A 23,342-nucleotide genomic window follows, 5' to 3' on the forward strand; every position below is an offset into this window, starting at 1 on the left:
CGAGGAAGAGGAGGAGGAGGAGGAGGGGGAGGAGGGGGGATGTTGTACATGAATGGACCGTTGACGTCACGGAAAGCGTACCCTCAATCCTTCTCACTCGCACACATTTTGACACACTTTGATGAAGAAGGTTTCAGGGCAGCGTGCGTGATTAGGAAATGTGTGTCATATAAGAGGGATGGGAACGAACCGAGAGCAGAGGGATTTATGAGGGTTTGTGTTGAGCTGCCTGCAGGCGTGTTGGCTAGCTGTCATGTAACCAGCTCTCTGCTGCAAACTGCTTACCAACTAACCATTCTGCATGTTGGTTACAAAGATGACACTAATGGCGTGTACTTAGTGGATGTGCCCCTTGTGTGTTATGCTACTTTATGCCTTTCCAATGCAGTTAAATGGAACCTCTGATCTGGATGTTGATGTTGAGTGTTTTTCTTGTCTTACAGAATGTGAACTCGTAGAATAAACAAAAAGTAAAGTAAATACACAAGTATTTTCTCAGTTCTTGAGGATCATCTTCAAGAGGTCACAAAACATACACAAAACCGAGCAGGAATTCCTACAAAGACGTGACTTGTGCAAGACTTTCAAAGTACTTATGAGACATCTGTTTTTCCTATTGAAGCAAGTGATTTACCCATAAGTGAATATTTATTCAAAAAGACATGCACGACAACAAAACGGAGAAAACAACAATACATCAGCGGAAAAATAAGCAGAGTAACTGCTGTAGCAAGTACTCCTCCTGGCAAGCTCTCCAAACATGCGCTCATTTAGGTCTGTTTTGCTCTCGTGGTGGAGTGTCAGGATCCTCAGGGAGCTCATAGTCCCGATGATTTAGTGGAGGAAGCGGCTGCAGAGTCCAGCCGGAGCAAACAGAACAGTCACAACATGTCAAGAAGTCCTCGATAGCCGCTAATAATCCACTTAGCTGCTTGCCGCTCATGCATTGCCCAGATGGATTTGTGTTCTGGCGAGTTTGTCAGGGTCAACTTTTAGCTTTCAGTTATGAATGGATATGTCTGGGCTTGTCTGCCCTCTGCCTCTTTAACACGTCTGCTTTTGGACAGCAGCTTTGGGTGTAGGTGACTGGAAGGTCACTGTAACCTCTTCTGGATGATCTTTCAGTGCACATAGATAATTTGTGCCCATATTCATGTGTTGTCGGGTTATGAACACATTCTACAGAGGGCACACTCCAAATCTACAAATATTTAGCTGGCAAGCTGCAGGGTAGTGTCGTGGTTGGACCAAAACAACGAGTGCAAGTTTGGGGAGGGGAGGCTGTCTCAGTGGAGTTTGTTTGTTCTGTGCCTGCAACAAGTGTGCATTTGAGGTGAACTGTTTTGTTTCCGATTAGCCAGTGGCTGAAAAACTGAAAATCTTCCAGCTTATTGCATGATTTCAGCGATAAATTGATTATGCCTCCTGCATGTGTATTGGAATCAATACCATGGCCCAGTTAAATGACTCATTCAAGCTGCAACTGTACATATTATGTTGGTCCTGTTGGCGACTCACGCACCTTGTCGTCACCCAATCTCAATTAGTGTACGCTCCAGCTAATCACAACCCCGACGTGGACACAGCGGCATAGAAAATGCATGGACGGATGAACTGTTGCATGGATTCCTGATTCCTGTGGAAAGATCTCTTATCTGTTGTCGTGCTGCCGAACACTCATAAATGTCAGTTTGTGGTAATTGTGTCTTGTGCAGATCTTACAAATCTCGCAACATGAGAACTATCATGTGGTGGGGAAGAAGAAGAAGAAAAAAAAAGCCTCACTGCAAGCATGTTTTCATGCATTAGTCACGATGTGTTTTGTCATGGCTTGCTCTCGCTGGATGACCCTGCTGTGGCTTGGAAGCTCATTAGCGACTTCTTCAGCATGTATCGCGTACACATGCTAGCCTGCTGTTCAGTGGGCAGGAGATGACGTCAGACTTCGACTAAACAGGAAGTGCTATATCATATATTTTTTTTTTTAATATGCTTTTTTTTTTTTTTAGGTTTTTTTTTTTGTCCACGTGTCGGTGTGACTCAGCCTTGTTAGGGAAGGATAATTGTAAACGCTGCGCACCTGCACACATGACTGGTGAGGAGGAAAATGCGGCGCATATTTCATGGCAATATTATCTGCAGGAATAATTGGAATGTGCTTCATAACTGTTTGGCCTGCAAAACCTGTCCCTTGCTGACTGAATGAGAGCAGTGGATGTTTCTGGCGCAGCAGATGGCTTTTCAGATAAAATTAATGATCTGTTTTTTTCGTCGGAGCTTGCAGTGAAGTCTGTTGGTACTACAGAGTGAGGCAGTGACATCATTAAGAGCGCAAGTCACAAAGCTCATGTTTAATAGTCTTTAATCCTTTTTTTGTGTGTGTGCGTTTTCATTTTCTTTGAGAACTAGAACCATAGCGGGTTGTTTTAGGGCTTTTTACATTGTATACACTTACTGTATGTTGTTATAGTCAATATCAGTTGACATTTAATGATGTGATGCTGTTCTGAAGAAGCATATTTCTAAGTCTCCATCAACTAATTCTGTTCTCGAGAGGCATATATCTCTTTTCTGTGACTCACTTCAGATTACTCACCTGCAGTTCGAGCCGTTGATAGTGCCTTTGGATGTTAGGTTGGTAGCTTTCTAGCCTGATTAAATAATTATTTGTGGCTTTGTTTGCGGTTATATATTGAGACGGCTGGGAACTGCTGTGATGAGTCAGAAACCTGGAAGCAGCCGTCTCCACTCAGAAGATGTGGGAATCTTGGCAGCACGTCTTTCTGGTGACCTCATGTAATTGCCAGCAATTCTCTGCAAGCGTCAGCATCTACCTGTGCAGACATAATAAGTTGCAGTGTCTTTAACCTTTTAAAAAGAACAACTTGGTAAAAAAATAATAAGATAATGGGAAGAGCGAAACGTTACCGACATGCACTCCAAGAGCGGATTGCAGCAATACTCGGCTCCAGAGCTTTCAGGTTTTGAGAGCGCACAATCCGGCAATGCAACTTGTTACTGGTTGCAGCAGCTTTGCTCCCCTGAGTCCGTACAGCAGGTACTCAATGACAGTCGAGTGAGCTGGCTGCCGTTCAGCTTATTATCGCTCATCGCATACTTACTCAGGAAGTCGGTGTGGTGAAGTGTCTCACTCAAGGATACAACCCAGAGAATCCACTCTCTGACCGACTGCTTCGGGCTCCCAGAATTCCATTCATGGATGAGAATTTCTATTGTGGTCACTGGTATCAAACTTCACCACACCTGAGCCATCAAACAAGATGGAAGCATTGGTGGAAAATTATTATTATTATAATTTTTTTTATAGACATTCATATATGGAATACTTCTTTCCCAGTACATAAAGTTCAAATTCAACCACTGTTAACTAAACCCTTTCTCTTTTCTCTCAGTGTTGAACTGTTCTTTTTCTTTCTCTGCCTGTTTGCTGCCTCCTACTCTTGCTTCCATTATAAAAAAAAAAAAAAAAAAAAAAAAAAAAAGCATCTGAAAGAGTGTCAGCACATTGATGGACAGGCTGACAGATGCTGCCTGAGCTCTTGATGGGATGAGTTTCAGGAGTGTGTGTTTTCTGTGTGCTTTGTGTGTGTGTGTGTGTATGTGTGTGTGGAAACAGAGAGCGAGTAAACATCAGACAGAAACAGTATGCCTGGCCTTATTTAGCTTTTCTGAGCATCCTGTGATCCAACAGGAAATTAGATACTTAAGTACTACGCCATCTTGCCATATATATATATATATATATATATATATCAATCCATTAATTTCAGCTGCTAGTTCATTCAACTGAGAGTTGTGTGGCAATGGAGCCAATTCAAGCCAACCATGGGCTATAAGGCAGTTTGCACCATGGACAGGGAAATACTCACATTCACTCTTACGGGCAAGTTAGAGTCACCTAGAGTGCAGGAAGAAACCTGTACTATTAGGTTGAACAGTGAAATTCCAAATAGAAGGGTTAAATCTGTCCATTCTCACTCAGACACTCGCGATCTGCTATACTTAAAATATATTGATCTTAATTGGGATTTAGTATTGAGAGTATGTTGATATCTCAAAATACGTTGAAGGAAACCGGAGAGAAGAGGTGTTGGAAATGTATAATCTCCATTACATATATTTTAATATAGAAGAAGCGTCAAAATAGAATATGTAACACTAAAGATGAGGATGTGTGGAGAGGACATGGTTGAAAGGAAGATGTACTGAGTGAAAGGTAGGAAAAGAGGTGTGTCTTGGACTTTAATACTTCTAAGAGTCACGAGGATTGAAGGGCAGTGTGCCCCCCCTCCCCGACTCCCCCTCTGTTTCATCCCTCCGCTCTCCTCCAGCAGATAATGAACTCCTGATGGCAACAGGGACGGGAGCTATGGATCAGTCCTCTGCCTCGCTCTGTGTTTCTCCCTCCCTCCTCCCACCTGTCCCCCCCCCCCCCCTTTTTATTTTTTTGTGGCTCTGTTTCTCTCCTCCTGAGTTCTGGCACGGCCCCAAACCTCCCTGGCTCCGACTCACCTCCCTCATTGTTTGTCAGCAGATTTCAGGAGATGCGGCAAGAGGCTTAGTTAGAAAATTATTTGGACCTCAGCCTCTTTCTTCTGTTTTTCTGTTTACTCATTTCTTCTCTCTCTCTCTCTGTCTCTCTCTTGCTCTCTCTCTCTCTCTCCAATCTTTTCTGTTTTCCGCTCACTCATTCCTGCCCTCATAATGTAGCAGCAGCAGCAGGAACAGTGGCAGCATCAATAAATATTGTGTTAATGTTCTGGTGGCTGGAGCCAGCAAGGTGATAAAGGAAATCTATTTGATTTCTGTGGCTCGTTTCCTTGGCCCAACGCCTCTCTGCCCGGTGTGTATTTGTGTGTGTACTTATGGTGTTGCAGCATACATTATGTGTGTGCAAGGACATCATTCTTTTGTTTCATAGTCTTTATTTTTTATTCATGACATCACGACACTGCTTTCATATCTTCACTCGTCCTGCAGACGGTGACACTTATTTACAGACATAATCCAGATTTTTTTTTTTTTATGGTCAGCGTAATGATCAAACGTACATAATATTGAGAATCGGCGACTGCATAGGAATGTTAATTTCTCTGTCAAACAAGTAAGCTGGTGGTATGTACGAAGCAACCCAGTTTGTACAAAGAGTGGTTTGAAAGCCTCCTGGTGAATACTTTATGATCTATCAGGAGGAGATAATAGCACTCATTCCTGGATTCATGGGGGGCTTCATGGAGAAAAGTAGTTAAAAGTGGGGCTACTTTCTCATCTCTGCACAAAATCATAGTATGATGTCGTTGTGCTTTTCTGAATTTCGTTTGACGAGAAACGGGAATGCCAAACAACATGCCTTAATTTAGTACTTATTGATGCCTGAGGTTATTCCAATAATTGTGCTTTGCTTCAATCAATGGCTTTATGTCCACACCTGCAGTCAGTGACCACTGTCCAATAAAATAGTCACTTAAAAAAACAAAACGCGTATTTTGTAACCACTGATAATCCAGACCTCCATTGCAATCGAAAGAAGAAGAAAAAAAAAGTTCAGCTAACAATTTATCATCCAAATGTATAGGCCGATTGATCAATAAAAAAACAACAACAGGGAAATGGCATTATGTGTCTTTTTGGCTCGAATTAACAGGGAAAACTGCATTCAGGGGAGCACAGGATGGGTGGATGGATGAATGGATGGATGGATGAATGGACAGCTTTCTGCTGGAAGAATTCTAACAGCATCTCATTAAGGTGCCACAAACCTCATCAAAAAGTTTACACGCTTAAGCCAAACCAATTAGTGACCTTTGACAACTTGCGTTTCACATTGTACATTTATTTTCCTAGAAATTAGCATGCAATCTCAGGAGGACCACTTTAAGACTGTGCACGTCCAAAGAGTGCAGCTTTTTTTCTTGCCATGATGGTACGTGATGCCAAAAAGCAAAACACAGCTCAAACTGGACTTTACTGGTGAAATGATTGAATATCATTTTGAGCTAATGATGTCCTGGCTTTAGATAAAACCTCTGATTTTCACACATTACTGAATAAAACAGTTCCTTAAGATTTTGCTGTTTACTGGATGTTAAAATGTTTGACCTACATATAGCTTGATTGTTTTTTTTCCCCCTGCATCCGTCTTTCATTTGCACATAATTGACTAAAAACGTGACACGGTTTTTTCACGAGGAAAAACAAACTGTTGATAATTCAAAGACGACGCATTGAGATTTGCTTGTGAACATAAAAGCAGTTTTCAGTAAGATGCTAACCAGCCACGCACATCCAAAAATCTTATCACCTGAAGTGGGTGAAGTTACTTTGGTTACTTCCTTAAGAATCATCTGATGTTTCAGGATTGTTAACGCACCTCATTTAAGCCGCGCTCCAGCCAGCGGGGGGTCATTTATTACTTGTTTCTCTGTTGCTTTACCCTTCGCTTCAGGAAGCTTTTGCTCCCCCGAGTGCAATACGAAAATAACTAATTCACTTTGTGGAGACCACAGTCTTCGGTGTTTGACATCGGGAGCGAACTTCCTTCTATCCAACGGTTCCCCACGGAGCCTTCAGCGGGGGGGGGGGGGGGTGGGGGTGGGGAGGGAAGGGAAGGACAACAGGGGAGAGGGCTGATGGGAATGGTGATGGTGATATCAGCATCAGAGAGTGACTCATGACTGCTCTTAAGTGGCTGTGAGCCTTCCAGTCAGTCAGGAGATGTGTGTGCGTGTAGGGAAGTTAAGCACAGATTCTGTATATGCAGTGTTACTCTCACTGTGTCAATAAAATCGAGTTGATCTTTTCACATTGAGGGATTGTTCAGTCAAGATTTATTCCGCTTTTCAATATCTCAAATCACCACTTTCTTTACAGACATGGCATTCTAGAGTCACCGATTAACCTTATGTTGTCATTTTTGGACTGTGGGAGGAAGTTGGACTCAACGTAGGCTCCTTGCACATTCTCTGTAGGAGGTGAGAGCGATGACTATTCCCTAGAAAACCCTGAAGTGGTGTTAAGAAAGAGAAAACCTGAGAAAAAAAGCACAGCTAACAAGAGTCCCTTTCCCAAAAAACAGATTGGCAGCGGATAAAAACAATGCCTTTTATAAAAGAAGGAGCTGAAGGGTTTAAAACAAAGTGGGTGGCTGCGCTCCAGGACTGCACTGCTAACGACTTCCTTTGGTTCAGAAAATGCACATTATCCTGTGTCACCGGTTGCACGGATGGCAGTTCTCTTTCCTCAATCTTGGAGAAGGTACTTAATGACAGCTGAGTGGGCCAGGTGCCCTCCATCGCTCCATCTGTCTTCTATACCTGCTTCCTCCTGTCAATCACAGGGCTTAACCAGGTAGATTGACACTCCCACACACATCTACAGCCAATTTACAGTCACCCGTTCACCTAAAATACATGTTTGGGTTTGTTTTTCTTTTTTTTTTTTTTTTGTGGGGGAGTGTGGGAGGAAGTTAAAGCACTCAATAAAGCCAACAGATCGCATCTATACTGAAAATGAGTTTAATTAATTTATAGCATATGAGGACGCAAGTTCCATTTATGCCAAGTTAAATTGTGGAAGGACTGAGATTTCATTAGGGAGACAAAACTGAAGCCCAATTTTTTTGTTTTGTTTTGTTTTGTTTACGATGCGGAAACACAGAGTGAGAGAGGCGAGGGCAATATGAACACCTGGGAGACAAACAAGAGGATGAAAAACCTCATTCTGTCATTGTCTGTGCATAATGTGATGGGTTGCTTTATTGAGTTTAGGTCACCAAAGCGACTGAAGCGTGAGCGACTTCACTCCCCGTCGCAGACAGCTGTATTGATTAAAGTCGAAGCGTATATCTGTTGTGTTCGACATTTGAGACGAACGGCTGAAAAACGCGCCTGAAATGGCTCACGACGTGTTGACGGGCTGTGACAGTCGACAGCCATGCTATTAGGTCACACACATGCATACACACACACACACACGCATAGCTGAACTTGAAGCTAATTGCTCAGCCTTTTGCATTTACCCGATTGGATACGGCAGTACTAGACGCAATAACTCTCCACTCTAATGATGACACAATGAAAAAGTAGGATTTGCTGAGATGGTTGTTTTTTTTTTTTTTTGAGGTCACAGCCACAACTTTAGGCTGCTTTTTGGCAGTAAAAGAAAAATCAGAAAGTCCAAAGGCCCCATCACTGCGTGTAGAGGATTTTAATGACAGTGTAATTGTTGAAATAAAACATGCTGATGAGGACCAAAGTGCCGGGCTGACTGACGGGCTGAAATTGCAAACCTTCAACATGAACCGGCAGCAAATCCTCTTGATGGAAGCGGTCAAACCTGCAAGTGTTTGGCATTTCCACTTGATACATAGCTTGCATGATCAATCAACTAAATCATTTACTGGGAACTTACTGTTGATTGACCTATCAGTCATTTGGCTGCGCACATAATTACAAGTTAATGCACACTCGAGCTGAAAATAAACTTGTCTGAATGGCCTGAAGGCGAGCGGCTTCAAGTTACCTCCTCCTGCGTGAAGAAGGGATGGGCTGCCAACCGACGTATGTTTGTTTTGTGTGTATTTTGAAAACAAGCTAAAAAAGTATAGAAAACCTCTTAAAAGGCAACAAGAAACAAAAGGGATTAATGGTGAAAATTGAAGGCTTGTTTGGCAAACGTGTATTCGAAATGTGCCCCAAAACTGACACGCTTTCATCTGAACAAATTGCCCCCCCCCCAAAAAAAAAATGAAGTCTTCATCTAAAAATGTCAGGGTGTTAAAAGATGGAGCCCTGCCTCTTTTATCCATACACTGACTGTGTGTGTGTGTGTGTCTACCTTTCATGTTGGGATGTGTGTGGGGTGCTCTCTCTTTTTTTCTTGCACACCTGTTTGCGTGGCCCTGATGAGGATGTTTGATGTGTGCGATCTGTGTCAAATGTGTTTTTTTCTCTCACATGCAAGTGCATGCATCTTTACTCTGTGTGTTGCGTGTGTGTGTGTGTGTGTGTGTGTGTGTGTGTGTGTGTGTGTATATGCGCACATGTTTGATGTGGAGGTAAATACTTGATACCCAGCTTCACACGTTAATACACACATACCCTGACATTTTGATTCTTTCAGCTCATTCATAAGAGTTGCTCTCTCTCTCTCTCTCTCTCTCTCTCTCTCTCCCCCCCCCCCCCCCCCCCCCCCCCATACTGAATGTCTCTTTCTTACTCTGCGTAGGGCTTTTCTTTCTCTGGTCCCTCAACCTCACTTAATAAATCTTTGTGATTCTTTTCTTTTGGTGCTCTCTCGCTCTCTCTCTCCCTCTATACCTGTCAGACTTGTCGGCGTAAACTGCTTTCTTTTGCCTCGTGTCTCTAGTGACTCCAAAAATAGGTGTGTGTGTGTCCCCTCTGGCTGGTGTTGTCTTGCTTGTACACATGGCATTACCACACACACACACACACACACACACACACACACACACACACACACACACACACACACACACACACACACACACACACACACACACACACACACTGTTCATTGATTCCTGCCAACCACATCCCATCTTGCCGGTTATTTTTCACCATAAGGAAGAGGAAATGTTCAGGGTTTATTGGATGGAAGGCAGGTGAAAGAGAGGATCACACCATAGAGGACAGACGTAGAGATAGGTAAGCCTGGACAGTATATGTCCACAATTATTTCCTTGTTTTTCATTGATTGGTGATTCACTTTGGTCTGATTTGAGTCTATACATACATGTACAATATTCCTATTACCATATAAACCACACACATGTATTTACATGTTTTTGAGCACATATAAAACCGAATAACAAAAAGGGGATGTTTGAATTCAACAACTGGTCAATCCTCCTTGTAGGAGCCTAAACACAGTTCTTTGAGATTGGTTAAAAAGATAAATAATTTAAGTTGATGTAAAACAGCAGCAATGTAAGATGTTTAATTTGGTAGGAATTAGGAGGAGCATTTACAAGTATTTTAGTTCACATGGGCAATGATGTAATGAGTTAATCATTTAAAATGTTGTGGTTGATTTAAGTGGTTGATTTAAGTGGATAAAAGTTTAATTATATTATTTGCAATGTTGGGGAAGGGAAAACTGTTTGGTGGTTTCTGGGGCCTGTGCACCTTTAATTGTTTGTTGATGCTCCCGGGTGGGTGGAGTTTGGGGGGATTACCTGTGAGAGGAAGTCAGGCAGGTGAGAGTGGAGCCGCACGGTTTTTTGACCTCCCTCTCTCTGTACCTTTTGGGACATTTTTCTGTACGACCCTTTTGTTTGTTTCTTCAAGTAAACTGTTGAACCATACCAGTGGGCCTGTGGATTTTTTTTGTTTACGATGTGGATGAAGGATACAGAGAAGAGATAGAGCGTCAAGCCAAGGCCACATCTCAGTGGAAACTACACTCCTCTTAAAAAAAAAATCACTTGCAATATTGGGATGTCTGGTTTGAACTGAGCAGAGTTTTAGGATTCCAACATGGCCACTCTAAAACAGACTTTTTCAGGTATTCTCTTGACAATGCTCTCACCATTTATTCAACCTTTATTGTGTGTTACTCACCCGAACATTATCCTAAAGGTGAATGGTTTCCAGGGTTCCAGGAGGCTGTAAAGGCAGCCTCCTGACATGATGCTGCTTCCACTATACTTCAGTACTTCACTGTGGGAACAAGGGTCTCATGCTGGTATAAGGTTCCTGTTTTAGGCCATTTGTGGAGCTGCCAGCCCTTCCAAACATTCTAGTCGTACCCTTGTCAGTAAGCAAACTATTTATCCAGCAAATTTTGGATTCATTTGTATTAAAAAATTTGTAAATTTTTTTTTTTTACTTTAAAATGTATGGGTCCAATGACGTTTCAAAAGTGATCAAATTAGATCAGGTGACTGCAAATAAACTGACAAGGAAACAATTTGAAGCCACAACAGTTGAAGCTGCAACTTAAAAATTATTGATTTTTTTTTTTTTTTAATCGAAAGATGAGAATATTTCTCCTTACATTCGAGTACTATAGAACTATGCTTTACATTTCGTTGCCTTTACTGTGATGCCAGTTCCTTATATTATATGTATTGTATTTGGCAAATATGAAAACCAATGCATGTTTAATTGCGTCTATATAATTTAATAGTCGAAGGATTCTGTTGCTTTTAGAGAAACACTGAAGTTTTAATGGCTGGCTCAGAGAGAAATTAAATATTCTTCTTATTTGTCTTGGGCTAATGGACTAAGTGCATTTTGTTTGTCTGTACTTTTGATTTAAATGCAGATCAGTTCATTTTTATGACATATTTTCAAAGAAAACCATTATTTTCAAAAGGTTTACACGTTTGATCTTTGCATGTTGCGGTGTACCTGCATAAAAATAACAAATTAGAAAAAGATAACACACAGTTAGGAACTCCACTATTTTCCTGGTTGGTTGTTGCCAAAGGCTTTTAAGAGTTTTTTTTTTTTTTTCAATCTTGTTCCCCAGGCATCAGGTCTTACCCTGTTTAATCAAACCCCCAACACACACCATTAGGATCATCGAAAGAGGAAAGCAGCACACAAGGGTTCACACTAACAAACACACATTATCTGCGCTAATACATCTCTATACACACACACACACACACACACACACAGGCAGAGTACTGCCTTAGAGAGATGGCTTGTTATGAAGCAATTTATATGCAAGGATTCTTTATCAAACTGACTGACCTCTGGCACCTCGAGGAGTGCTGAGCACCGGCCAACTGTGTGTGAGTGTGTGAGTTGATTGGCAAACGGCTCCACTACCAGAGATTGTTGTCGATTGCTTGCATCCCCCTTTTTTTTTTTTTTTTTTTTAGCATGTTATGATGTTTTTTTTTTTTTTTTTTTTGGTATGCGAGCATGTACGCTGAGCACCTTCATGGTCTGAACTATTGAAATCCCTTTTATGTGCTTGGAAGACTTATTTTCTTCAATAAAAAGAACAAACGCATTTGGCAGGCTCTCGTTTTGATGTGTGTGTCCAGATGTTCCAGCAGTCACTTAGTGTCTGTTTATTGTTGATGGGTCTGTCTGCTTCTTCTGATGAGCCAGCCCGCCTACTCGAGAGGTGTGTGTGTGTGTGTGTGTGTGTGTGTGTGTGTGTGTGTGTGTGTGTGTGTGTGTGTGTGTGTGTGTGTGTGTGTGTGTGTGTGTGTGTGTGTGTGTGTGTGTGTGTGTGTGTGTGTGTGTGTGTGTGTGTGTGTGTGTGTGTGTGTGTGTGCTGCCCGCTGGGCTCCTGCATCTCCAGTCTCTCAATAATAGATCGCCATCATGGTAACTGTTGTTCTGACCTTAAGTGCTGCAAAGTGCTAAAAAAGACACCATCCCACACCAGTGTTTCTGCTGAAGTAAATGCACCGTCATGTACGGGGGGCCAACTGAGGGGGAAAAAGACAAGCCAAGCAATGGAGTGACATACTTGCAGACAGACAAACAGATGGCGGGCAAATGGGGAGATGGGCATAAAGGCAAAGAGTCAAGCAGTCGGAGAGACAGAAAGACAGATGGCAAGCTTACAGGGAGACAGACGGATGGACAGAATGACAAATGGGATGCAGCCATTCAGACAGGATTGGAAGCTGAAAGACTGGGAGACAATGTCCAGCGAACATGCCGCCTTTTTATTCACAGCAGATCAGACTGATTATTTTAATAATATATGACGGGTTTGTGCCATTATGTCGCTTTTGCTGCACACTTGATTGGGATGAATGATTAAATTCAACCTCAGTTTAGCTCTGAAAACATTGCCTGGAGACTTTATTATTCAATCAACAGGCAATTATGCTGGAATATTCCCAAAGTTGCATTTGTCAAAGCTGACAAGCATGTATTTATTTCTTCCATAGGAATCTGTCACATTTGTTGTCTCATTGATATTTCAATTGCACTTTTTCATTTAAAAATGCAGACATAATATCAAATAATAGCTCCTTGTCCAATAAGGCTCAGCTTCATACAATTGGGCATGCTGGTGTCGAAATCCTCAAACCTTTGTGAATGACAAGAGGACGTTCTTTAGATTTGGGGGTTAATCAAAGTGTTTCAGACAGAAGATGAGCCGGGGCGGTGTAGCGGTTAGCCGTATTATCTCACAGCCAGAAAATCCCCAGCTTGTCAGCCTTACAGTCGAGAGTTTGCATGTTCCCTCCGTGCGTGCGTGGAATTTTCTCGAGGTAAACATCTCTTCGTCTATGAGCACGATTTAGAGGCAAATTCTTTATTTTTAAATATGATTGAATGTGAGTGAGCGCGTGATGACTGGATAAAAGATAAACCGACGGGCTGATTATTGCTTAAGTAGTTATGAACTGTGAATAATTTACTTTACTGGATTTTAACAACCTAAAAAAAAAAATATGACAAAAATAATCTAGCTTCAGAACAAAGACTCAATTTGACAGGGAGTTTAAAGAAATCAAAGAACGGCACAGTCCCACTCACATTTGGACTGACGGACAGATTTGACTCTGAATGCAGTACTTTTCTGCACATTTACTCTTGCCTGAGGTGGACCTTGTTTTGCTGTCAAGTTCTAAAACAAAGAGAGCTTCTCATCATACCGTTTTTCATTTTCATCTGCAGTGACATCTGCTTTCTTTATAATGGAAACGGATCAAGCTTCAGCAGTGCTGCTGATTCTGCTGACATGATGAATCAGTCTCCTACTCCACCATATAATGTGATCCTAAGTGTTTCTAATGAAACTGCAGAATGCATAAATGAGGCATTGGGTTTCTTAACACACAACTTTGGTGGCTTCTGTACAGATTTGTGTCTCTTAGTCTGTGCATGCATCAAAAGAGTTACTTTATCGAATGTAAATCAGGTTGTAAAATTGCAAAAGTGAATACTTGAAAGAGGTTTTCTGCAAAATGATTCAATAGTTATTTTACAAAATGCCATAAGGCAGAATCCAACTTGGTGGCTTTTCATCAATTTTATTCGAATAAAACAAGGAAATAAAATATCTTTTCACAATATAAGCCTATGAATATTGGAAAACTCATAGTTTGCTCATTGCAACTCAAATATTAGGACTCTCCATTTACGTCTTTTGTACTTGCGAACAGTGCAAAGGAGCTTAGGCACACATCCAGTATGAATGTATGTAAGCTAATAATTCAATGGGGGGAAAAAAGGGCTTTAACTGTGCTTATAAATTATTTGTCCACTTGTGTAAAAGCACATTTACTCCTTCAGAGGAAAAGCTAAGCTTTTTTGCTCAGCCTGCTTTACAGTAAACTTAAAGGGCTTAACATCATTTCATTAAATCGCAGCTTTACGCACTTTCTATGTAGTTTGACTGGTATTTTCCTGACCTGCTCAAATTAGAAACCAAAAGGGAGAAGAAACACCTGCGTGTGAGAAAGCTGCTATAAGCTTGCTGTGCGTGTCGGCATGTTGAGTCCGAGTCACGTATGAAGCAAACGCAATTAATCATCCGGCAGGAAGCGCGACTCTCACCTGGCGCCATCTTCCAACAAACACATTTAGTTACCGCACTTCAATCTAACCCTACTTTATCAGTGTGTCTTATAGAGAACTCGTGAAATAGCTGACGTGTCATATTCTCTTCTCCCACCTGCAGTTCTCGTGTCCATATCACTGTTTTCTCTGGCCCGAACTGTTGCTTATTTCAGAGACCGGGCCCCCCCTTGAAACATTCAGTCAGACATAGGGCTCTCGGCAGTGTCATAGTCAGCCAATTAATTAGCTCCCCAGGTGACTTGGCTCTCCCAGCATGCATTAGTCAACCTTCTCACTGTAAATGTTTTGGGCTGACACAAAACTGTGCAGAGAAAATGTGGCTTACACCAGCTGATACTGTTCAAACAGGAGCCGTAGGTGGCTTCCCAAAGCCAGTACAATGTATTAAGCCGGGTATTTCGAGCGCAGGTTTCTGCGTAGCTTGGTTCGTAGCTTTTGTATTGCAATTTGTCAAGCCTCTTGGATTGTGTTGTGCTCCCTAGTGACTGGGGATGGTTTTTGTTTGGGGTTATTTTGGCCGTGGACAGGCTACAATATTAATTAGCTTTGATTAACACCGGTTAGTGGAGGAAGTTTTCCAAATAATTGAATTGCACTACTTTTTGTAAGAGCTGTGATTTCTAATCAATTAATTGAGACAGAATTCTATTGACTTTGGTGGGTCATCTTCCAGTCCGCTTCGATTCCCCGTCAGCAGCCGGCTGAATCTCAAATTGCTCTCAATGGTGTCCCACAGCAGCCGTTACCTTTGGCGTATATCAGTGTTTGAGCAGGACTGACTCGTGTAAAAAGGCATTCAGTTTGATCAATTAAAATGTTTTTGTTTTTTTTATCCACTCATTCATCTTCGATAAAACTTTCACCAACACTGGATCACAGGTCATTGGTGCAGATGAAAGAAGGGTAGATTACTAGGCAAACACACACACACACACACACACACACACACACACACACACACACACACACACACACACACACACACACACACACACACACACACACACACACACACACACACACACAATGGCAGTGAACATGTAGTTCTCTGGTGATGGTTCAGTGTTTCTCTTTGGGCAATTATCTTTGAAACAATCTCATCATTTTCTATGTTTTCTTTCTTCTTTTTTTCTTTTTTTGATCTTTCAGTTGGCATGTGTATGTATTAAAACCTCAAATCGTGCGGTTGCAATCCTCTGCCGCTGGCTGATGTGAGTTTGCATCATGAAAAGGAGGCCACAGTAGAGTCATGCAGGCCTTTACTGCTTGGCCACAGGGCAACGGACCGCATGCTGGCTGTTAGTCTGCTACAGTGGGAATGTTTGAATGTGCCCGCTTGTTAGCTGATGTACGTCCTCATGTCCTTTATGTCTGTGTGCTTGACTCCCTCTCTTTCCCTTTTTTTTTTTTTCACACCCACCACCAGCATGCTCACAATAGACAGACTCCACCGACCACGTGGCATCATTCACATCACTGAGTGTTTTCACAGAGAACAGTGCAACATGTCCTCAGACAGACTTTACACTCACACTCTGTGTTGGTCCTATTCAATTTGCTTATCAGAAGAAGGAAAAACAGGGATTTGCTGAAACTTGTTTCTCTCCTTAAAGACACAGAGTTCAGATCCATGCCATTAGCTTATTATTTGAATTAATGAGCTCATTAGCAAAGCCAGCGCTGTTTAATAAAGCATAGTGATTACAGCAGGATGTAGAGAGCTTAAGGTTCAAGTGTGTGTGTGTGTGCGTGTGCGTGTGCTTATTTTTCAAATTGTGGTGATAAACTCTTGTGAACATTTGTTGAAATGCAAATCGCATTTATGTGTGTGTGGAAGTGATAGTCCTCTGTTTGCTTCTTTAACTCTGTCTTTCTCTGGGCTGTTTGTCTTTGTCAGTGATCTATAGTCTACCTGTCTGGATACATTTCTCCAATCTAAATGGGATCTTTCTGTCTGACTCCACCTTTTGACATATATCTCTGTCTTCCTTTTCACTGACGATCCCTGTGTTTCTCCATCTGTTTTGATCTTGAATTTACTGAGTCCTCATCCCTTTTCCAAAATGTTTTTTTTTTTCCCTCCTTTAGGTCTCGGCTAGAACAATTGTTTAAATGATAGAAGTGTTCAGCTGCTCCACAATCACTTTATTACATGATATGGTTGGATTTGATTCCGGTTGATAGTTTTCTCTTTGTCGTGCAACATGGTTTCATTGATTTTGACAGCTGTTTGCCTCCAGCTATTGTCCTGCTTCAACTCTGACAAAGTGCGGGTTCAGGCAGTGCTGCTGCAGGATGGTTTTGTAATGCAACAGAAAACAACAGTTTGACAATACACACACACACACACACAAATTTGATCCATAAAAGACTTCATATTAACAGTCTGGGATCCTCCATGCAGACATTTTCAGTTTGCTATAGCGTAAATAGAAACAATAAAGACAACATTAAAAGAGTTTGAATTAGAGATGGAAAAAGGCAGCAGTACAATCTATATTTGTTCACTTTGGACAATGTGGGTGGGTCTGTGTGACGTCATCATCTCATAAGAAACTAATTCTATCTTTAAACCCTCAGAATTCTCCCCCCAGATATTCCAGTTTTCTCTCAGTCATGGTCAATTGTTGACTATATATTATCTATCTGACTGTGATAAAGCTGTATGAAATATTCATATTGTATCATATTATGTTCTTCATTGAAAGAACAACACATTGCAAATCAATGGCAGTGAAACATAAAACAGAAAAATACAATGTGGTGTAATGGAGAGGCAGATATATACATATATGATTATGGACCAATAGAGCCCGCTCTGTATGACCAGGAAGCCCAACATTTGAAGAATCAGATTCACAATTCTATTAAAATTCAGTCCAAGTGAAAGAGCAGAACGAAAAAAAGTATTGTAACCATCCGGCAGACAGGTCGTGGAGCAAAATCCAACGGTTTGTTTACTTTCGCTTACTTTGACCCACATGGTGGCGAGTCAGGATTATTCCCGAGGGAGCTCCGAGCCCTCGATGGGAAGGAAGAAGCAGCTGAAAAGTCGCCCGGGAGGCTTTAAACCGTGTACACACTTCGTGACATAGAGAGCCGCCTTCCATGATACCAAATAATCCACTTTGTTGTTCAGCGAACATCCGGACCATATCTTCAACTTGACACTGTTGCTACAGTGTAGCGATCTCTGTGTCGGCCTGTTTCTTCGCTCTGGTCGTGGCTCTTTCTCCCTCTGGTGCTGCAGCCAGATGAGGATAATTCACACTGTCTACGCTGCCGTGAAGCCACGATAGCTTGGAACGCCGGTGAAACCCACGTCTTTGGGTCTTTTCCGCGGTAGAACCAAGTTGCCTTACTTCCAACATCACACTTGGCCCTGTGGATGATCAGTAATCTAACAATACAAACTGTTGACTGCATGTGTGTGTGTGTGTGTCGAACAAACTACAAGGCAATACTGTATTTGCAAATAATTAGAGAAAAAAATGTTTCTCATCGGGGACTGTATCACAAGGTGCAGTGGCAGTAGACTTTTTATAGAACCTTTTATTTAAACAATTAAAAGAAAAGTGGATAATTGAGAAAAGGAGTACACGCATGTAGGTCGAGAAAAGATTACTAAAGTTCATAAACTGAAATTTTGAATTGAGTTTACTCAAGTTCTTCGATGATAAAATGGTATGAATGCTGTTCCTGCTGATCACAGGTGGCTGCTTTGTACACATATTTGATCAATTCTCAAATTTTTTTTTTTTTTTACATTGAGTAACAAGTGAGAAATTGTTGAGCTCTTGAAGTGGCCACCCTTAATGTACTGTAGCAGAGGCTTACCCAAGAGCCTACGAACAGCTCTCAAAGGAGACATGTTAAGTAAGTAATATAAGGAGTATTTACTGACAATGTTGCCGACCACAACCACACTGCGCAAAGCAGTAGCGTTATTACAGGCACTTAAACTCGTCCTAACAAAGTGCAGCACATTATCACTCAGCACAGCCAGCAACAACGCAGAGACAAAAGGCAGGTCTTTCATCAAGTATAGGAAATATAGAATACTTATTTTGAAGATGAATTTCATGTTTTAGCCTCGTGGTTCTCAGGAGGGTTTAAGATGGAAAAAGGAAGCTTTCTAAATAAATCTTGGGATCAGGGGTTTGGTTGCCTTTCCCTTGAATGAGAAAGAGCATGTCACAGTTTGATTTTCAAATCGTATATCTGTTTTTTTTGTGTTTTTTTTTTGGTATGGTGTGCTTTGTGGAGTAGCATGAATCGTGGCATCAGGAAACCGTACCCTGTGTACCTTTCACAAGGAGAAAATGATCTCCACTGTGCCACTCTGTACTGTAGTGGATGAGTGAAGCCGGTTGCTGTAATAGCGAATATTGCTATCATTTGAATGAGACACTTAAATTTTGTATTGAGGCAGTGACTGTAAGAAATGTCAGACATCTTTTGCAATACCGTTTTTTTTTTTTTTTTTGAGAAACACTCACCTGTCATTGAGCATTTTCAACAGCAAATGTAAAAGAGCTAAGGTGCTTTTAAGCAGAATAATCAACACACTTCATGAGTGGGAAAATCAAAGTCAGAAGTCAAAAAAATGATTCGATTCAAAATGTGATTTAAAGGACTGTGGCTGGTGAAATAAAAGCACCATCTGTTGTAGCCGTTTAGCGAGAGCAGACTGTCACATTCCGTCTCCTTTTCTCTCTTTTTCTTTTTGCTTCTCTGTTCAGGAAGTAACCTAGTAAAGACCTGGGGCCTCATTTATAAACGTTGCGTACGCACAAAAGAATGCGTACGCCACTCTCTACGCAAACCGTGGGATTTATAAAAAGAGAACTTGACGGGAAAATGTGCGGTCCTCCACGCCAACTCTGACCCATGCGTACGCACATAACTGGGGGAAGGAGAAACTGCGCCACCGATGGCAGAAGAAAGAAACGGGAGAAACTGTGTGAAACCGATCGTGTAAAATAAATAGTTATATGACCTCTCATATATGGACAGTTTATTTGCAAGAAGTGGATAGTAAAAAATAAAATTTCTACAATGAATAAACAAACATACTCCCTGGAGTGCACACGGGAAACATATGATTAAGACAACAGTAGGGTAAATTATGTTTACACTGATATGAATGCAGTGTAATATCCTATATCATATAGCCCATATAGCAGTGTTGGGCGCAGACTGGAGGCCAGCGCTGTACGTGATGGGTAGCTTCTAGGTACGGAGAATTCATGTGGAAATCCTGAGACTTGCAATTTTGTAGGAGTGTTTAACCCGTTCACCGACCTTGCAGGCGACAGTGGAGAACCCTAACCCTAAAGCGGTGGCTGCTCACCCCTTTTCCTAACCCACAAGGCGCAGAGGAGAGGACCTAGAATCTGCGCCACAGCCAGGCGCGCAGTATTGTGGAGCGCACCATCGGGCTCCTGAAGGGCAGGCGGCGGTGTCCCCAGGGCCGCCCCTGGCCAAGTGGGGGCCCTAAGCAGGATTTTATTTTGGGGCCCCCCTTCCAATAACATAATAATACTAATAATACTAATAATAATACTACTACTACTAATAATAATAATAATAATAACAATACATTTAATTACTAACGAATCAAATGAACAGCCTCTATCAACAGTGGAACAAGAACTTTATAGATCAAAAGTGGAACAATCTTTTTTATTTCAACAACATCCCACCTTCAAGTGAAGCACGAGCCTCTTCTTGTTTGGACTGTTTCTTTCTTTTGCTAGCTCCTGAATCGTATTGACGTTTGGAAGCTGTCTCTCTCTCTCTCTCTCTCTCTCTCTTCTCTCTCTCTCTCTCTCTCTCTCTCTCTCTCTCTCTCCGGCCTCGGGCTGACTTGGTGGCGGTGTTCTACGCGCCTCTCGGCAAAATGCAGCGCATCCTTTGCGCATTTGCAGAGAATGATGATACTTTATTGATCCCGAGGGAAATTCAATTCACTTGCGCAAAATGGGGCCCCCATGGATCGCGGGGCCCGACGCACAGCGCGTGTTCTGCGTGTAGGGAGGGGCGGGCCTGGGTGTCCCCCTCCACCTCCGTCACCACTCCACTCAGGAGGGATTCCCCGATGACCCCCGCCAGTGTTTCCTCCAGTGGGGTGAGCTCCGGAGGACCCGTTCCCCCGCCCGGGGCACAGACGCTCTGCCTGTGTGACGCCAGGCGCTTTTTTGTGTCTACTTTGATGTCGGACCACTTTTTTTCACCTCAGCCACACTCCGACCTTCTGAGGCCACAGCATTGACACCATCCGCCACATGCTGCCACTCTAGAGCCTTTTTGGCGTTGGTGACCCCAACACTGTGTCCACCAAATAATATCGCCTTCCTCTTCTCCACCTCCCCGACGAGAACTTCCACCTCACACTGGGTCAAATTGCGTTTCTTGGCTTTTCTTTCTGCTTTCGGCATGCTGTCAGTCGTGAATCAATATTCATGAGAGGCGTTTCTCTGAATATTTATAGGCAAATATGGGCGTGGTATGACCCGCACACAGGTGCGCCACATTTAGAGTGGATTGTGATTTATAAAGGGAAATCGGCGTAGGACGTGCGTGCGCACTGTTTTATAAATCAGGATATTTTTGTGCGTACGCACTTTCTGTGTTTCGTGCGTACGCCAATTTTGACGTCAATCCTACGCACAGTTTTATAAATGAGGCCCCTGGAGTCTGGTTCACTGGACTGATTGAGATGAAGTTGTTCATTTGTGAGTCCCCCACCATCTCCCCTTTCTCCCTCACCCACTCCAGCTCCCTGGAGAAGACAGAATCTCTCAATCTTCTCTCTGGGCCGTGGCTCACTGGACTGATTGAAGACAGGGTTGTATGTACAGCACGGGAGAAGGAGGGACAGGAAGGCATATAGCTGATGTGGAAAGAAAGGAGGAGGGTGAAGGGAAAGAAAGGGAATCGTGAGCAGATGAAGAACAAGTGAGACGGAGTAATGAGGAACGGGGAAGATGGACTTCGAGGCAGTTCCTGACAGTTGCAGAGCTGTTAGCCTGACTTGCGCCTCGGGTGATTCCTGCCCCCCCCTCCAAAAAATGAGGAATGTGGGTTTTAAAGAGATAAAGTGACATTACCAATTACTGTCATGTTTTACACTTTTATCTGGGCAGTGATTTATTTTTTTCCCCCTCCCTTACATTCAGAAATGCTGGACTGCAGGCAGGACACGAGGTTAAAGAGTTTGTCCTGCCAGCTCATATTGTGAAGTTCAGCCCTCCTGATAGCCGCATGCCACACGAACCACGACAATATTGTCTGCTTAACGAAGACTTCAAGATTGACGAATTGTCTCAAATTGGCACTTCGAATAAAAAAAGTGTTTTATGAGGCACAACAGGAACTCTTATCCATTATTTTGTGCTGCGTTGCTTCTTGGGAGATCAAACATTTTCAGCAGCCAAAAAAGAAGCGGATGATGATTATTTCTCAACCAGAAATGTGGCAGCGGTGCCAAAGAAACGGTAAAGCAAGGAGAGAAATGTGTTTAATTCGGTCCAATTTCATCATCTGACTCGATGTGCGAGCATTTGGCTGCGGCGTTCTTCTTAACAGGCGTACGCCGAAACAGTTTCGGGACTAAAACACCAAAACTGGGACAGAGGAGCCACCGAGAAGCGCCTCAACTTTCCAGCTGGTCCAGTAACAAAAAAATTATACAGAGAATCACTGTGGAAAGTCTTCACTAAACAGGGAACAAGTTTCTGCATTTCTGCACTTCACCAAGTCACAGCTTGTTGGCATTATCAGAAAACCCAAATGGAATCCGAACTTCAGAGGCGATTGGGGAGGCTTCCTGTATGTCAGTGTGAAGATTTAAAGAGTAATAGTCTTTATTCCAAACTGTTTTTTTCACTTAACACACAAACAATGTGAAGTAATCGGAATAAAACCAGAATTCAGTTATTCAGTTTTTAACTACTGCTACTTTGAAGATTGATCAACAGAGGAGAAATGGCGAATGACTCATTTAAGGTCAATATTTTCCTAAAGGCTGGTGAAAATAAACACTGTTTATGCAAAACATAAAAACTTAATGAATTTATGTCTTCATCCTCTCTTGAACCACATCCTAAAACTTCATTCATTGAGATCTTTGAAGCAGAAATGTACTCTATTAGGACTTTATTCGCAGTTCAGTCTAATCCAGTTGTTTTTGTTTGTGTTTCTCTGGCCGGATTTGATTTTTTTTCACTCGGTATGTGAGGGATGATGTGATGGATTCATGTCGGTTAAGCCTTGTATGTGGGATGCAACTGGCACTAAAGACATCTAACCGGATGGATGGCTAAATAGACGTTTAGTGGATGTTTAATACTCCTACTTTGAAACTTCACAGCTCATCAAAGTGAGCTGTATAAACCGCTGCTCACTGCACCAACACATCACAGCAATGTCAAAGTCAGTATTTTACTGAATGTAAAGACGTTTTAAATAACCCTTGAAAGAATAAAAAAAAAGAAAAAGGAACATTTTCATCTGTGCGGATCTTTGATCTCTCCGAGAACTTAAACCGCGCTAGATTTTATCTTCATTGTTCCATTCCGTATGGTAGCAAAAGCACACATGTTACAAATTACATTAACAGTGGCTCTTATTCCTCTGCCTATCCCTTCTGAGTGAGCCGCTGCTGCCGCCGCAGCCTGATGGCATAACAACACACACCCTGACCTGATGGAGGTCGGCCATCCAGAATTTTATTACATGGATGTGTTTTTCCCTTTCTTGACGTGTCATCATGTCTTTTGGGAAAGAAGTCCC

The sequence above is a fragment of the Blennius ocellaris genome, assembly GCF_963422515.1.
Source record: "Blennius ocellaris genome assembly, chromosome: 14".
Lineage (NCBI taxonomy): Eukaryota > Metazoa > Chordata > Actinopteri > Blenniiformes > Blenniidae > Blennius > Blennius ocellaris.